General features: G+C 35.3%; 1 protein-coding gene across 1 annotated transcript in view; it reads right to left on the bottom strand.

The window, feature by feature from the left end:
- Window positions 1-14,624, bottom strand: part of LOC123821519 (CD2 associated protein) — a 137,031-nt gene that overhangs the window by 28,189 nt on the left and 94,218 nt on the right. The gene's annotated exons all lie outside the window — the stretch shown is intronic.

The raw sequence follows: 14,624 nt of genomic DNA, 5'->3' as shown, positions 1-14,624 counted from the left end.
GCCAGAAATGTTATGGATCCCCTTTCACCTTCAATATTAAAATGGCTGTACAAAAATTCATTCATTTTGATGTTAGTTTTTTCTTCAAGTGCATGCTGATATGACAGCTGTCACAACACCATCTAACAAAATTGTTTCAAATGAAGTTAAAGACAACTAAGCACTACTAGAACCATCACATGGAAAAAACTACATGAACTTTTTGGCCAACCCAATAGCAGGTAATCCCTTTTTTTCTTTCTTTTTGTGACTGAATAATATCCATAAATGCAGCACAATCCATTTGTTTAATGACATCTGGGTTGTTTCCACCTTTTGGCTATTGTGAATTCTGCTGCTAAGAACATTTGTGTAGAACTATTTGAATACTCGTTTCTGATTCCTTTGGGTCTATCTTGGAGGAATGGCTGAATCATATGGTAATTTTTTGTTTAACTTGTTGAGGAACTACGAAATTTTTTCATAGCAGCTGAATCACTTTATATATTTGCAACAGCAATATAGGAGGGGTTTAACTTTACCACATGCTCTCTTTAAAAGATTTTATTTATTTTTAGAGAGAGGGGAAGGGAGGGAGGAATAGAGGGAGAGAAGCATGAATTGGATGCCTCCTGTATGTGCGTACCCCAAATGGGGACCGAACATGCAACCTAGGCATGTACCCTGACGGGGAATTGAACCAGTGATCTTTCACTTTGTGGGATGATGTTGCTCAACCCACTGAGCCACTTCTGACAGGCCTTCGCCACATTCTTGCTAATACTTGTTATTTCCCATTTTTTATTATTATAGCTATCCAAGTAAGTGTGAAGTGGTAGCTCACTATGGTTTAGTTGGCATTTCCCTAATGACAATAAACATCTCATGTGCTTGTAAGCCATTTGTGTATCTTGTTTAGAAAAATGTTTATTTCAGTTTTTTGACTATGTTTTGATTGGGTTGTCTTTTTGGTGGTAAGTCCTAATAGTTCTTTATAGATTCCAGATACTGAACACTTTATATATTTTAGATACTGAATATACAGTTTGCAAATTTATCCCACCATTCTATAGTTTCTCTCTTCACTTTATAATGGTCACTTTCTTGATAATGTCCTCTCATACACAAAAATTTTTAATTTTAATGAAGTTCAATTTAAATTTAAATATTTTCCTTTTGTTGTCTGTGTTTTGGGTGTCACATCTAATAATCCACTACCAAATCCAAGGTCATGAAGACTTACCCTCTGTTTTTTTCTAAGACTTTTAATTTTATATCTCTTATATTTAAGTGAATATTCAACTTCCAGTCAAATATTGTATATGGTATGAAGCAGGGGGTCAACATCATTGTTTTGCATGTGACTATTTAATTAGAATTTTACTTTAACTAGAATTCACCAAAAATAAGAAAATATTTGTATTTCAGAAAAACATCTTATTGCTAGCTATCCAAACACACAAAGAGATGTATAATACACAGATATTATAATTGAGAGAGCAAAAACGAGGAATTATCTAAATGTATAAAAAAATTTCTTACTAAGAACTGCTATAACTATAGAGCAGCTAAAAATATAGTACAATAACGGGAATATGTCCTATCTTATTTACTATAGACTATAGCAATACATACCAACACTGTAACAAATGAAATAATTTATTGGTTCAGATGAGTGTTAGTTCCTTCTTTCATGAATAAGAATAAAAAATAAATAATGTTACTGGTGCCAAAGCATGACTGATTACAAGTACAGAAATTCTGACAGAAAAATAAAATATTCCATTCTTTATCAGTCATTTGATACCTCAAACAAACAAACAAACAAAAAAACCCAACACCATAGTACCCAAAATGTAGCAATATATTCTTAATTGAATCTGCTTTTTGAAGATTTTGGGACAACAGAAATATACCTATACTTATACCCCCGAAGTGACAAACTGGAGTAGAACAAATTTTCAGAAGCAGTTAAGTACAAAGCTCACGAAGCTATCATCACATGAACACACCCAAGTGACCACCACTCAAGCCAATAACTGAACGTTAGCCATATTATAGTTCCCCATGTGCCTCTTCCCCCAGTTACTAGCCAACTGCTCCTATCAAAAGGTGTCTCCTAACACCATAGGCCACTTTTGCATATTTTAACTTTACATCAGTGGACTACATGATTCATGTTGCCATGTGAAACTCTAGTTCATTTACTTGTTGCTATATAGTCTTCTGGTATGAAGATACTTCAATTTATTTATGCATTCAACTGCTAGTAGACATTTGTGTTGTTTCCAACTGGGAGTCAATATAAATAATGCTGTAAAAAAACTTTCTCAAATGGTCTTTTGGCAATATATGGATACTGTATTATAGAATTGTATACCTAAAGCCTATATAATTTTATTAATCAATATCACCCCAATAAACTTAATTTAAAAAATGAGTCTTTTGGTGCATATTATGCAGCACACACTTCTGCTAGGTCTATAACTAGAAGTAAAGTGCTGGATAACAGGATATGAATAGATTCAAATTTAGTTCTTCGTATTAGATAATAATACATGTCCCCACCAACAGTGTAGGAGAGTTTTGCTAATTGGTATCCTCACCATCATGTAGTAGTATTAGTCTTTAAAAAAAAACTTCACCCATCTTGGTGAGACTCTTTCTTTGGTTTACATTTATACTCCCTTCCTGATAATGAAATTGAGTAACTTTTCATACTGACAAAGTGACTATTCAATTCTATTAACTACATTTTTGCGCTGTCTTTGTAGGAATTTTATATATATATATTTATTTATATTTACACACACACACACACACACCTTTTCATTCTCCTAATGTCTTTGTAATAAGCATTTCTTACTTTAATGTAGTCCAATGAATCTCTTCCCTCATAGTAGGTACCTTATCTATCTTGTTGTGGCTCAGCTGGTTGGAGTGACATCAGGTAAATTGAAAGGTAGCGGTTTGACTCCTGGTCAGGGAACATGCCTGGATTGTGGATTCAGTCTCTTGTTAGGGTGTATACAATCCCCAGTCCAGGACCATATAGGAGGTAACCAATCAATGTTTCTAACATCAATGTCTGTCTGTCTGTCTGTCTGTCTGCATCATATCTCCCTCCCTTTTCCTCTAAGACCAATAAGAATGTCCTTGGGTGAGGCTTAAAAAAAAAAATCCTCCCTACTCCAAGGGCATACATATACTTGCTTTTCTACCTTGTAGAAAATTCATAGCACAATCCACATGGAATTAATTGACACTTATGTATTCTCTAAGGTAGAGTTAGTTTCATTCAGTATCATTTATTGAAATGAATGTCTTTACCCCCTACTTTACAGTGCAGCTTTGGTCATAAGGCAAGCACCTATTGAACTATTTCTGGATTCAAATCTGTGTACTATGTAAGATAGAGGTTAGGATTTACTTATTTACTTCTTATATATAAATGTCAGTTAACATTTATCTTTTCTATACTACAATGGCAACTGCTTTATAAGTCACATGGACTTAATTGTCTTTATGAAATAATGTTTCTTCTTTATTATAGTCAACTTTGCCAGCAAATAATATATAGTTAGACCACCTTTCCTTTGATTGACATTTGCCTGGAATATCTTTGCCCGTCCTTTCAATTTAATCCTTCTAGAATCCTTATCATTTAGCTATGTCTCTTGCTAACAGATATGGCTGGGTTTATTTTTCTTCTTCAGTCTTAAAATTTTTCTTTTAATGGGAATATTTAGCCCACTTACATTTTCTATAGTTACTTAATATTTGTTTTTTTTTTTTGCTTGGTCTGTTTTCATTTTTTCTTTCTAGCTTTCTTTGTATTTTTATTATTCCATATTCTCCCTACTACTATCTTACTACCTATACATTATTTTATTTTTGTAGTTGCCTAAAGATGACAACACATATCCTTGCCTTATTAAAGTCACATTTAAATTTCCTACTGGCTAAAACTTTAACTCCACTTACACCCCTATGGTCCTGCACCCTTAAATCTATGGAAGCTGAGTAGACATTGTTAATGTTTCATACAGTCAGTATTTAAACTCACCTATCTATTCAGGCCTTCCTGATGCTCTTCATACCTGCAACTCCCACCTTACATTTAGAATCATTTCCCTTCTGCTTGAGTAACATCCTTTAATACTGCCAGTAGTATAAGTATACTAGTGTTAATAAATTCTTTCAGATTTAATTGATCTAAAAACACCTTTACTTCATCTTTTTTCCTGAAGATATTTTCACTGGCAATATAAATCTATGTCAGCAGTTATTTCCTTTAACACTTTGCTGACATCATTCCATCATTTTCTGGCTTCCATATTTTCCTACTGAGAAACAACTACCTGATTTTTGCTTATCTAAAGTAGTATGTCTTATTCTCCGGCTGCTTTCGGGATTATCTTTGTCTTTTGTCTCTAGCAGAAAGACTACAATAAAGTGTATATAGTGAGGTATTCTTTGCATTTTATAATGTTGGGATCCACAATACTTCTTGATTATGTATAAATGCTTAACACAAACACTTAGCAAAGGTTCATCTTGTATTTCCTATATTCATATCAAATTCCCTGTCAAAAGCTGAAATCATGCACATTTTCCTCCAGAAACTGTCTCTATTTTCATACCCATCTCATTTCCCCATCCTCACAACCCTTGGGATCCCATCATTCAACAAGATGTATGTAATGTAAAACCTAAAATAACTTCCTTATTGTGCAGCCTAATATATCTCAGTATCTTTCTTTTTACTTCAACTGAGTGAATTTTTTTAAAGATTTTATTTATTTATTTTTAGAGAGGGAAGGGAGGGAGAAAGAGAGAGAAACATCAATGTGCGGTTGCTGGAGGCTGCGGCCTACAACCCAGGCATGTACCCTGACTGGGAATCGAACCTGCGACACTTTGGTTCGCAGCCCATGCTCAATCCACTGAGCTACACCAGCCAGAGCCACTTTAGCAGATAATATATTTTATTCATGCAAATATACCCTGCTTTTATATGATTACACCAAACCAGTAAAACGCACAGCATTCTTTTTTACAAGACTGATCAGTATAGAAGTGCACATGTCCAAAGTTGGTCCAAAAAACTGAAAGGGACTTACATTCCATGGCTGTGGAGAGGTTTTCCTCTTTCCTATCAAACAGATCAGAAATCATGTTGCCCTGATTGTCACTGTCACCACAAGGGGAATTAACTTAGTAGACATTAAGAATGGCAAATGAAGAGAGAGATATAATCCAGGTCCATAATAAAATTATAGGCTTGTGGGTAGGGGGAGGTCAGATGACTTCTACTTCTGGACTTCCAATTATATAAGACTGTTTCCCTATTGTTTAAGTAAGTTTGAACAAGGATATTTCTGTTCTGTGCTCTTAAAACATCCCAACTTCCTTTTATCCATACCACTACTACCCCTACCTATAAAGCATGAGAACGAAGTTTTGGAAAAACATATCTGAACATGTCACATATTTAAACTACATAATAAATACTGTATTGCACATACCTATGCATTATATACCTATTGAGCAAGGAACTACAGAACCAATGTCAAATAAGATTCACATACACACACTCCCTATCCCTTTGCCTTAATGAAGTTTGGTCACATGTGAGAAAGTAACAAAAAAAATCTAAACTAATATGTGACATACAACAATGAGTTATATCTACTTTTAGATAAGAGTAACTTTAAAAAATGAATCAAGGAGGTGACATTAAGTTGGATATCATTACTGAAACCTGAAGAAAAAAATGAACTAGCCACTAAAAGTTTCTGAAAGGAGTATGAGAGAGGATTTCAGGGAGAGGGTACTATACCATGTAAATTTGAAGGAAAAAAAACTGGTATTCTATGAACATGATACAGTGGGGGTCTGTATTACTGTAAGCTGGGTATTTTTCCCAATTGCAAAAGCATTCGAACACATTAAGATGATGTGTTGTATGACATACACATATTCAAGGGAAACACATACATATATACTTTATTTATTTCCACATTATAAATTCTAAAACCCTTCTCACTACTTTAAATCCTTTTTGGAGCAGGGCAAGATATAAACAAATAAATAACACACTCCTTTTCATACCATTGAAAGGCCTTTTATGAACTATACAAGTTGTTCTTAATTTTGTCTTCAGATTAGAATTATGTGGAAAGCTTTATAAATACCTCAGTCCTACCATATAAAATTTTGTAGAGGATTCTAGGCATCAGCATATTTTTTAGACATCCAGGTAATTCTATATGCCATCAGTATTGAGAACTGTATCAAGCTACCTTTCTAGCTTAGTTTCTCAAAATTCCTCCGAGATGCCTATAGCCATTCCTGAATATGCTATACCTTCTTTCATTCTTTTCATATTCCTTCTGTAGAATCACCTTTAATTCACTTCTCTCTCTCTTCCTTTCAGAATATTTTATTGATTATGCTATTACAGTTGTCCCAATTTTTCCCCCTTTGCCAACATCCACCTGTTACTCCCCTTTGTCCAGCAATCCCCCCACTCAGTTCATGTCCATGGGTTGTGCATGTAAGTTCTTTGGTTTCTCCATTTCCTACACTACTCTTAACATCCCCCTTTTTTGTACCTACCAATTATGCTTCTTATTCCCTGTATCTTCCTCCCATTCTCCTCTTTCCCCGTCCCTACTGATATCCCTCCAGAAGATCTCAATATCTATGATTCTGTTCCTTGTTCTGGTTGTTTTTCTAGTTTGCTTTTGTTTTTTAGATTCAGTTGTTGATAGTTTGAATTTGTTGCCTTTTCAATGTTCACGGTAATTAATTAATTAATTAGAAGGGAGGTAAAAAGAGGGAGAGAGAAGCATCAATGTGTGGTTGTCTCTCACGTGGCCCCCACTGGGGACCTGGCCCACGATCCAGGCATGTGCCCTGACTGGGAATCGAATTGGTGATCCTTTGGTTTGCAGCCTATGTGCAATCAATCCACTGAGCTACACCAGCCAGGGCTGATCTTTTTTTTTCTCTTAAGTAAGTTCCTTTAACATTTCATATAATAAAGTCTTGGTGATGAACTCCTTTAGCTTTACCTTGTCTGGGATGCACTTTACCTGCCCTTCAATTCTAAATGATAGCTTTGTTGGATAGAGTATTCTAGGTTGTAGGTCCTTTCTTTTCAACACATTGAATACTTCTTGCTAGTCCCTTTTTGCCTACAAAGTTTCTTTTGAAAAATCAGCTGACAGTCTTATGGGAACTCCTTTGTAGGTTACTCTCTGCTTTTCTCTTGCTGCTTTTAAGATTTTCTTTAACCTTGGCATTTTAACTGTGGTATGTCTTGGTGTGGTCCTCTTTGGATACTACTTGTTTTGGACTCTGCGCTTCCTAGACATGTCTATTTCCTTCACCAAATTAAGAAAGTTTTCTTCCATAATTCTTTCAAATAAGTTTTCAATTTCTTGTTCTTCCTCCTCTTCTGGCATCCCTGATTTGGATGTTGACACTTTTGGAGATGTCCTTATCCTGTCCTCATTTTTTTGAATTCCTGTTTCTTCATTCTGTTCTGGTTATTTCTTCCTTATGTTCCAATTTGTTGATTTGAATACTGGTTTCCTTCCTTTCACTGTTGCTTCCAGTGGATTTTTCTTTATTTCACTTAGTGTAGCCTTCATTTCTTCTCTTACAGTCTTGCCATACTCAGTGAGATCTCTAAGTATCCTTACTATCAGTGTTTTAAACTCTGCATCTGATAGGTTGGCTATTGTTCGTGGCTTTGTATGTAGGGGAGGAGTTGGCGAGGGGGCAATGCCACTGCCTGACTGCTGGAGGTTTGTTTGGCACTTGCCCTGCTTCCAGTCACTGATGTGACTGGCACCCCTTAAGCTGTTTCCACAGCTGTGTATAGAGTGGGTGGGTTTGTGTATATTCTAGGACTGCGTGGGTCCCTTAAGAGGACCCTATGGAGAGATTGGCAGTTTATTCTGCCGCCCCCACCCCCACTGGTTTTTATAGCTAGAAGTTATAAGGCTTTATTTTTCCTGGTGCTGGAACCCTGGGGTGTGCAGTCTGGTTTGGGGGGTCACTCCCCATATATCCCTAATGTGGGACTGCCTATTCCACTGCTGCTGCTGCTGCTGCCTCATTGCTGCTGCTACACCATGTCCTCTCTGTCCCGGTTTCCTGTCTCTGCTCCTTCTACCCATCTGGATGAATATGTCTTCTTTAAATCTTTGGTTGTTGGACTTCCACACAGTTAGATTTTCTGGCAGCTTTAGGTGTATTTTGTTTTGCAGTTAGTTGTAATCCTCCTTACGTGAAAGGAGGTGAAGTGTGTTCTGCCTATGCCTTCATCTTGACCAGAAGTTCACCTCTGCTTTTCTAGTCAACACATTCTGCTCATTTTCTACGTCTCTGCAACATCACAATAGTTAATACCTATTAAGTCTTCAACTAGCAATTGTCAGAATATCATTCTCAAAAGTGAAAAAATAATTTTTAATCTTCCTAGTAACTAGCAGAGGCAAGTTACCTCATACATAACTGACTGAATTTATGTTATTGTATATTTAATATTTGTTAAGTCTGTTTCAGGTGTGGTTATAAATATAATTTGCTACTTCTTAAGATATCAAGATTATTTTTAGGTTCAATATGGAGTGACATATTAGAGTGACATATCAAAATGCTCTTGTTGAACATTTGAGATAAACATCATTTACTTTTTGGTAAGCACACTAAATATAAAATATAATAGGGCGTTGCCACAGCTCTCAACTCAATGTCCATGTATTACATATTGCGTCAGAGATTAAAAGGCATTTGAGTTTAGTACCTCCAGTAATAAATGACCTTAAATGATCTTAAAAATATGTACCTGGATTTAAATTCCTCCGTAAAATGAAGTGTATTACACCAAAGTTTGAGAGTACGTAACAATTTAAAAGCATATTGTGACCACTGATTTCTAACAGTCTGCAATATGGAGAATACTGATTTAAGAATCCACAGCTAGCATATAAACAGGAAAATCCATCTTTATTATCATAATTCAATTTTCATAAAGTTTCTATTCTATAAATTAAGCATTCCATTTATTGGCTCACTGAAAGAAAAGAATGCTCCTAAGAAAAGTTGTAGAGTAGGTATGTCAAGACTTCAATTTAAGGTAGTTCAGTAATATACCAGGAACTACTATTCTGCCAACTTAGAATTCAAACTATGGCAAAATATCTTTCGAGGATGAGGAAAAAAATTTTTCAGACAAAATGTGTTCCACTATTAGGTTCTTCATAAAGGAAATCTTGTATTAATATATATTTTAGGTAGAATGTATAAAATGAAAACAAATGGAAATACAAAGAAAGCAGCAAATGTAAATAAATCCAACCAAATACTGACTGGGAATCTACAGTGTTCATATGGTGGTTGAAGCTTTTATGTATATGACTGAGAAAATTAAGAATAAGATAATACAAGACTGAACTCTGACAGTCCTTCCTTACTAATTTTTAGATTAGTGAATTAGTGAATGAATTAATCATGCTCCTACCCCTTTGGAAGGGAACTGGCAGCAGCTACATGACCTTCTATAAGAGACAAAGTTTTAAGTAGTCAGTAGAACCCCAAACTTTTTCAAGGAGATAGGGTAAGATTTACTGAGCTTGAAAGCCCCAGAAATCAGCCAATTATACCTTCAATCACTGAAATTCTACCATGTGACTACTACAACTTCTTAGCAATTCTAACTCGCTGCCATTTAATGTCAGGCTAAAATCTATGCCAGATGCAGAAATTAAAAAGCAACAACAACAAAAACAACCTCAAGAGGGAATATGCATCAGCACACCTCTCCCCTCCCACTGCTAATTAGGAAACCAGATGCCATTATAAACATATTGGTGCTTAGTGTCTGCTTGGAGGGTTTTATTATATGGTTATATTCTGCTTAGGAATCAACTGAAAATTAAGAAGGCTGATCCTAATTTCTTAAATAGAAACTCTAAAAGAAATGTTCCTCAAGGTAAAGTGAGCACAAATTCATTGCCTCTAATAATAAAAAAGTGGAACCAAGCTAGGACTCACCAGCCTATTATGCTCTTCCTGTGGATGTGCCTGGTACAATTTAATTGATTTTATAAGCCTGACAGAGCTCCTGTTGCATTCTATCCTACACATTTATATGCCTCCCTGCATGGCACTCCAAACATAAACATAAACATAAATTCATCTCTTCCTGTTATACATATTTCATACCAAGGATGAGAAAGGATGCCAAGAATAAAGCAGACTAATGCAAGGTATGTCCAAGTAAAGTTTTCCCAGAAAGTGGAAGAAAAAATTGTACTCCAAAGTGTTGACAGCATCACTCTGCTGAGGATCAGTGTGGCTGGCATTCAAGGTACCTCTGAGAAAATAGGGGGCAAAAAACTGCTAACTGGGAAGATACACATGGCAGCTTGGGGTCAGAAGAAGACAGTGAAGATAAAAAAAATCCCATTCTTATAATTTTTTAAAGTATCCCATAATTTTCACTTAACAGTCAAAAGTAGGAAGATCAGTTGCATGTTTTCTAGTAGCTCCTTTTCTCCCCTCCCAAACACAGCAGAGCTCTTCAAAGGGTATCTTCTGTACAATTAAGATCATAAAAGAGATCAAAATCATGAACATATGTACTGGTAAAATACTGTATTTTTAGAAGGCTAAGGCTCCTTAACGTGGTCCTTGACATAGTTTGAAAAAGGCTGCTCTGTGGACTGTGAACAAGGGTAGAACTTTGCTTTATACCTGGCCCTGGCCAGGCTGTTCAGGTAGTAAGAGCATTGTCCTAATACACCAAAGTTGTGGGTCTGATCCCTGATCAGGGCACATACAAGACTCAACCAATAAATATATCAATAAGTGGAACAATAAATCAATGTTTCTCTCTCTCTCTCAAATTGATCAAATAAAAATTTTTTTTTAAAAAAAGGAACCAATTCATTTTCCCTATTCCTTGTACCAGATCTATTAAAGCCATGTGAGGTTAATGAGACCTTTTTGAAAAAAATAATAAGTATCCCTCATTATACCTTCATCTTGTTTCACTTGTAAAACAATTCTTGTATGTGTACGCTTAAACTTTGAAACCAACACATTCAAATCAATTTTAAAGTCTTTCCAGTGAAGAGTTCTAGTGTTAAGATTTAAGAATAAGAAAACAAATGTCTTCTATTTACTCACATATTTGCCATTTCTGGCATTCCTCATTACTTTCTGTACATCTGAATACCTATATAGCACCATTTTCCTTCTCCAAAATAAAACAAAACAAAAAACCCCGTAACATTTCTTATGTAACATATATAGTCTGTTGGTCATGAGTTCTCTCAGATTTTTGCCTGGAAGTTTTTATTTTGTCTCCATTTCCTGAAAGCTATTTTTGCTAGGTAGACAAGTCAAGGCTGACAGTTTTCTTTTTGACTTTATGCTTTTCTCTTTGTCACTGCTTTTTTTATCAAATTCATTAAAATGTGCCTTAAGGTGGTTTATTTTTTTGTTGTTCCATTTATTTATGTATTTATTAGTTGATTCTTGTATGTGCCTTCCTTGTTTTGAAAGGACGCTCTAACCAATTGAGCTGCCAGGCCAGGGCCTTTAATGTTTCTTCTGCTTGGAGTTCACTAAGCTTCTTGGGGATCTGTGGGCTTCTAGTTTTCATCAGATCAGAAATTTTATCAGCCATCACTTCGTACAATACTTTGTGCTATCCCTACTGTCTCTCCATTGCTTTAGGGACTCCAATTACATATAACTAAAATCAACTTATCTGGTCTCTCAAGTCACTCACGCTCTGTTTATTTTTTTCTTAGATGCTTTTCCTATACATTTTCGATAATGTCTATTGCTTTATCTTCTAATTCATTAATGTTTTCTTTTTTCCAATTTCCTAGAAATTCCACCTAGTGTTTTTCATTTCAGATATTGTACTCCTCATCCACAAAATTTCAATTTGGATTTTCTTTTTATATTTTCCATTTCTCTCACCATCATGTTCCAATTTCTTCTACTTTCTTAAACACATGAAATACATTTATAATGGCTGTTTTAATGTCCTTGCTACTACTTCCAATATTATCTTACCATTTCTAGGTGTCTTTAAATTAACCGATTTTTCTTTGAGTTACAGGGTTACTATTTTCTCTTGCTTTTTTTTTGCCTATCTAGTAATTCTTAAAAAAATCTTTTGCTGTTTATGCTATTACAGTTATCCCACTTCTTCCCCCTTCACACTCTTCCACTCAGCCCATCACTCACTTTTATTGTCAGTCCTCACACCACTGACCATGTCCAGGGGTCCTTCAATATACCCAGTAATTTTTGAACAGATAATAGACAATGTGAATTTTATACTTTTAGGTGCTACATGTTGTTATACAGGCACACCTTGGAGATTCTGTGAGTTCAGTTCCAAACCACCACAATAAAGCAAGCACCACCACAAAGCAAATTGTAATCTTTGTTGGTGGAAGATCTTGCCTTCAATTTGTAAAAAGAATGCAACATCTGTGAAGTACAATAAAGCCACATGCAATGAAATTAGGAATGGCTGTTCTTTCATATGCTACTGAATTTTGTCCTAAAATTAGTTTCATCTGTTTCCAAGGTAGGTGCAGATTAGCCTTTAGTAAGGTAAGATACCATTTTATAAATCTATCCAATGCCTTATGAGTTCTTTCCTACTGTGGCTTGTAGGAACAAACTTTCTGTGAGTTCCAGAAACTGCCTCACCAAAAGCTTTCCAGCACTTATCTCTCCAGCTATGAAAATTTTCTTACACATGTGTGTAATCTAGTACTCAGCCAAAGGAAGCCTCATGGTAGATGCTATAGGATCTCTCAGTGCTCTCTCTACGTAGTTACCTTCCATTCTGGCATTCTGCCCCACAAACTGTAGCTGCTTTGGCCTCCCTAAACCCCAATCTTCTCACCTCTGCAGAAAAACTAAGTTCTGTCTGGCTTCTTCTTTCCTGTTGCCTGTAAAATATTTCTACACAATAAGCTGGGGATAATTTTAGGGCTTGCCTCATTGCTTTCCTTGAAAACTCCTCTCAGTGATAATAATCCTATGCTACCTGTTGTTCAGTATCTGAAATTTTATCAAATATTTTGACATTTTGTCCAGTTTCCTAGTTTTTGTAATTCAGGAGGAAAAAATCAATCCCTGCTACTCACTGTGGCCAGAATTTTTAGGAGATAAATGTAATAAAAATGCATCTCCATCAATTTTGATTATAAGATCAACTCAACTGATTTCAGAAAATATGAGAAGTTGGTATTTGAATTTTAATACACTATCTACTTGATGGAGAGGACTATAAAAAGAATATCATAATGTAGATGATGAAGCCAGCAACATACTTCTACATACCTTTGTACTTGAGTTTCATGTAGAACAGATATTGTAACCAAGTATTAGTGATCCAAGAATTGGACCTAACAATGGTGATACCACAAAGGACTAATCTGATATTAAGAAATGCTTTTATTAAATACAAATTATTTTTACATCATAATTAAAAACTTCTCAAATGTAAAAAAAAAAAAGATAATATAAAAAAAACCCTTCCATGCAGAGCTCAAATAATGAGAATGAAATAAAGCTATGAAGGTGCATAACATATTCAGGAAAGAGTATGGTTGCTGTATTTAGTCAGTAAAAATGGTAGAGGATGGTAACAAAAAATATGGGATCAGTTCCTGACAACACCAAATATTAGCCAGGATGTGGAGCAATGGGAGCTCTCCATAGCTGGTGGGAATACAAAACGGTATACACACTTTGGAAGATAGTTTGGTGATTTCTTAGAACACTGAAAATATTCTTACCTTATGATCTGACAATACTCCTTGGTATTTAACATGGTGAATTGAAAACTTATGTACAGACAAAAACATGCATGGAGATATTTAGAGCAGCTTTATTCATAACTGCCAAAGATTGGAAGCAAGCAAGATATCCTTCCAGTAGGTGAATGGCCCGAAACAACAGAATATTAATTAGCACTAAAAAGAAATGAGCCATTAAATTCTGAAAAGACTTGAAGTAACTTTAAAGACATATTACCAAGTGAAAAAAGCCAATGTGAAAAGCCTACACAATGGATGATTACAACCATATGACATTCTGAAAAAGGCAAAATTATAGAGGTGATAAAAATATCAGCATTTGCCAGGGACTGGGGAAAGGAAGAAATGAAAAGGTAGAGCAAGAGGATTTTTAGGGCAGTGGACTATTCTATACATTATCACAAGTATACATTTGTCAAATTACACATTTGTCCAAACTCATAAAATGTACAACACCATAAGTGAAACCTAAGGAAAACTATAATCTTTGGATGGTAATGATGTCAATGGAGGTGCACTGACTGTAACAAATGTACCACTCCAATGCATGTTTTCAATGGTGGGAAGTTTGTATATGTGTGGGGCAGGGAGTATACAGGGACTTTGTCTTCTGCTCAAATTTACTTCAATACAAAACTGTTCTAAAAAAGTCGATTAAAAAAATGAGTCCTACAAAGATATAAAATATAAACCAGACAAGGAGCTGAAGTAGGAGAAATCAGTTAAGAGAAGTCAACCACAATTTAGGGTAAGACAAAGACAAGCAGTAGA

The sequence above is a fragment of the Phyllostomus hastatus genome, unplaced genomic scaffold, assembly GCF_019186645.2.
Source record: "Phyllostomus hastatus isolate PE091 unplaced genomic scaffold, TTU_PhHast_1.1 phas_contig_40, whole genome shotgun sequence".
In the NCBI taxonomy this organism is placed as follows: Eukaryota; Metazoa; Chordata; class Mammalia; order Chiroptera; family Phyllostomidae; genus Phyllostomus; species Phyllostomus hastatus.
The sequence above is the reverse complement of the archived record's forward strand: the minus strand, read 5'-3'. Positions and strand labels throughout refer to the sequence as shown.